This window comes from Nannospalax galili, unplaced genomic scaffold, assembly GCF_000622305.1.
Source record: "Nannospalax galili isolate Female #2095 unplaced genomic scaffold, S.galili_v1.0 scaffold10449, whole genome shotgun sequence".
Classification (NCBI taxonomy): Eukaryota; Metazoa; Chordata; class Mammalia; order Rodentia; family Spalacidae; genus Nannospalax; species Nannospalax galili.
In genome coordinates this window covers 25,433-29,337 of record NW_008358678.1, presented here as the reverse complement: position 1 = coordinate 29,337, position 3,905 = coordinate 25,433, and the positions used below count along the sequence as shown (strand labels likewise).

The following is a 3,905-nucleotide window of genomic DNA, read 5'->3' as shown; positions in this document are numbered from 1 at the left end:
CAGGCCTGCTTCAGAGATGAGCCTGAAAGAAAGTTATTCAATCCAGATTGGAATATCTTCTGTGAATTATAGCTGAACCAAAAGGCTGAAAATGAGTTTGTCTGGCATTCAGGCATTTAAGAGGCGGTGCAAGCCAAGAGAGAAAGAGTCTGGTGCTGTGTTTCTCGCTCGAACATCTGTATTTTATCTGGCGTCCAGATGATGAAAAGGTGCAGGGAGCCAAGAGGCAGAGTCGACTCGATTCCCCAAATGATTACACGTCTCTTCAACTGGACTACGCATTTTGCGAGCAAAAAATCAGACTTTGATTGTTCCCCTTTGTCAGAGCACCACGCCCACTCCTCCACTTTCTCCTGCGATCACAGTGTAATGTTTTTGAAGAGAGGAAGGATTTATTCCGTTGGGGGCTTCATACTAGTAAGGGATTGAGGGAGCAGATGAGAAGGTTTCTCATGGCTGGACAAAAGCAATAAAGTCAATGACACTGCTGCACTTTCCCCTTCCTGTGATCTATGAAATGAGACACGCAGAGCATTAACAAAGAGGGAAAAACATTTGCTCTCTAAGCAAGGTACATGGCCCCAGCACAGCTGCAGCACTGAGATGGTTAGTAAATGGAAAATGCATTCCAGAAGGCCCGGAGAGGATTGGTGACGATGCCTCCATCTTTCTCCTGCCTTCTTCCCCTTAAAAACAAGGTCAGGAGTGTAATGGGAGAGTGGAAGGTTCCAGAGAGCAAGCACTAATTAGCCACACCTTTCAGATGATGGAGAACAGATTTCAGTCATTCTAGGTCAATTTAGAGGAAGCCCAGACAAATTACAGTGCATTTATAAGAGAATGTGGCTGCCTAGGTGGTACCAGCAGGTTTCCATTGCTTGTTGGTTTTTCTCTTTTAAACAGGGATTAAATACAGATACAAGTAGGGCATGTGAGATGGCCCAAACTTCAGCCCACTCCTTCCAAGTGGAAATAACACAGCCAGGTTCAGATCCAAATATCATGCGCAGCCCATGAGTATGCTGAGAGAATCCCTTAGAGGTGAATGACAGCTGGGGTCACTGAACTCCTTTGTTAACACTGTGACTAATCAGAATGACATGACAGCATCAAGGAGAAAGTCATCATTCTTGGTCAACTGCCGGGAAAGTGGGAACTCTTCCCACCGAAGTCCAAAGATGGAGACAGCACCGCACATCAGGCCGTACCTGCCAAGTCCCCTAACCAGTGAATCTCCAAAGATGGCAGTGCCACTTTTCCAGTCACCAAAAAGTCCCAGGAAGGCCCTGTGTTCCACTCACCATCATATTGTAATGATTACTTAGTCCAGTGTCCCTAAATGGCAGAAATAAAACCTGCTCTGAACAGACCATAGGAGGCTGCAGAGCGCCTTATGTATCACAAACTCAGCATTGATTGAGATGTTAGGAGCAGCAGCCACCAGCTGCCAGAGACTGTGACTTGGCTGTGTTCTGAGGCCAGGTCTGAGGATAAAAACAGCTTCCGTGTCATTGCTAAAGCATTTGGATTTTCTGAAGTGGCTCCCCCCAACCCGGCCCCAGTGCTGGGAAGTCCCTGTGGTCATTCCTGAAAGTTCCACAGCCCACCTATTTCCCTCATTGATTAGAACCAGGTTCTAGCAGGCTCTAATTACAGATTCTGATGAGAATCTAATCTACAAAGTACAGGCTTGGCTAATTAACTTTTTATCTTTGACCACATCCTAATAACTTATCACTAGCCTATCTTTTGATCTTAATTCCTAGGCTCTGGGAAAGACGAATCCACACATTTGTGGGGAGAAAAGTCAACCTCATCCTGGGGAGCTGTTGTATAATAGTAACTGACTTTGAAGAAGCCACAAAAATCTGATTTTTAGGACTTTATCCATCTGTTGCCTCACTTAGAAAAGACGATGGTATTTTTAGTTAGTTATCCAATCAGAAAGTAGAGTGCAAAAAACACAAGCCGCTGTCAGATAATTAAGCATTTGGCAACGTGGTACAAAGGAACCATTTGTACTGGCTTGCACTGGTTGTTAGACATGGAGAAGTTTGCAAATATATTGTTAAGCCATTGACAGCTTGAAATTAACTATGGCAGAACTATTTACACCACAGAAATTGGCAATACTACAAATCAAGTTTATTGTTTTCTAAATAGCTGTTTTACCAGCAAAGCACTACTTTGATCGCTCTGAAACTAATTGCTCAAAAAAATCTCTCTAGTGCAAGTGGGCTTTAAAGTTAGGCAGACCTAGAAACTTGGGATGTGGCTCATGGATTAGATCCCCAGCACTGAAAATAAAAATAATGAATATAATGACCACAATAACATAGTAACTCCTGAATTCAAATCCTGGCTCTGCTGTTTACTAGCAATGTGACCTTGAATGAATTATTGTTCCTCCTGAGCCTGTTTCCTCATCTATAAAATGAGAGCATAAAAACTCCACACAAAGTCATTTTAGAAACTGAGAGATTATATTTACATCTTACAGAACATTAATAGTTAAGTCTGTTGCCCTCACCTTTTGACCAGGTTTTACACTTGAAAAGTTGGTTCACTTTCAAAGCAGCATTATCTAGCTCACAAAAATAACAACTGGCAGGAGGTGGGTGGGAGGCAGGAAAGGATACTATTTGTAGGCAAAAAATTGTCCCAGAGAGAAGGTATCAAATGATCAGTCAGGATGCCTCATGGTCCAACAGAGTCCCGACAAACCAAGCATGAATCCTCACAAAGATAGTCCCAGCAACTTTATCACAACAACCACAACAAAAATGTGGTGCCAACCAATCTGCAAATGCAACTATGCTTCGTACAAATACATATGAAAACATTAAAATGTGTTCAAATGGTGTTAATGACAAATGGGAATGTCTGTAAGATTTGTCGTGTTGACTGGCACGTGCGGAGGATGTGATGATCCAGCCTGCACGTCCTTACATTTCCCTCGCCAGTGTGGGAATCTGCTTGCCAAAGGATACCCAGCAGCTGCTTCTGGGAGGCAGGGTCATAGCTGATGCCTACCTTCTTCTTTATCCTTTTATCATTAAAACAAAGCACTTTATTTTTTAATGAAAAAGAAGCTGTGCGCCCTGAAACCCCATCTTTGGTGAAGAGCCAGCTGCAGGAGCGACGAAGGTGGAAGGTTGAACTCAAAAGAGGTAACAGGGAAATAGGGAGGTCACTGCCCCACGGTAATCTCTTCTCCTCTGTGCAGCAACCAAGCCCAGCAGCCTGGAGGCCAGGGATGGGGGATGTGGAGGTCGGGAGAGAGAAATGGAGAGGGGAAGAGCCAGAAATACAAGTGGGCACTCGTGGAATCTGTGATCGAACAGTAGAGCTTCCTGTCACATGTGCAGCCATTTCTGATATGTCGAAGCACTGTACCTGGAAAAGACCATCAAAAAGCCACTTGCGTGGGGACTGTAGCTGTAGCTTAGTGATAGAGCTGTGCCTAGCAAGCACAAGGCCCTGGTTCAATCCCCAGCATGGGAAAAAAAAGAGAGAAAAAGGCTGTCCTTGCGGATCTCTAATAGACTAAAGGCAACGCTTGCCTTCCCAGTAACTGAAGCATTACTTGAAATAGCAAAGGCTGGGAAGACTAAATGGCTACCAATAAAAGACAAATATCAAGGATGATTCATCTACAGAATGGAATACTATGGAGTTGTTAAAAAGAATGAGGAGGTTCCTAATCTACTGACAAAGTATGCTCTCCAAAATATGAGCTTCAGGTGGCACATGCCTTTTAGTCCCAGCACTTGGGAGGCAGAGGCACGTAGATCTCTGTGGCATCGAGGCCAGCCTGGTCTATAATAGTAAGTTACAGTCTAGCCGGTGCTACATGGAGACCCTGTCTCAAAAACAAACAACAACCAAAAAAAAAAAAAAAAGAA

The 3,905-nt window shown here is 43.9% G+C and overlaps 1 protein-coding gene across 1 annotated transcript in view; it reads left to right on the top strand.

Annotated features, from left to right (window-relative positions):
- Positions 1 to 3,107: 3,107 nt before the first annotated feature.
- LOC115068260 (proprotein convertase subtilisin/kexin type 5-like) overlaps positions 3,108 to 3,905 on the top strand; it is a gene marked incomplete at its 3' end in the record, with an annotated part of 26,218 nt that continues 25,420 nt past the window's right edge. The window contains exon 1 of the mRNA XM_029558117.1: positions 3,108 to 3,170. The remainder of the gene's footprint in view (positions 3,171 to 3,905) is intronic.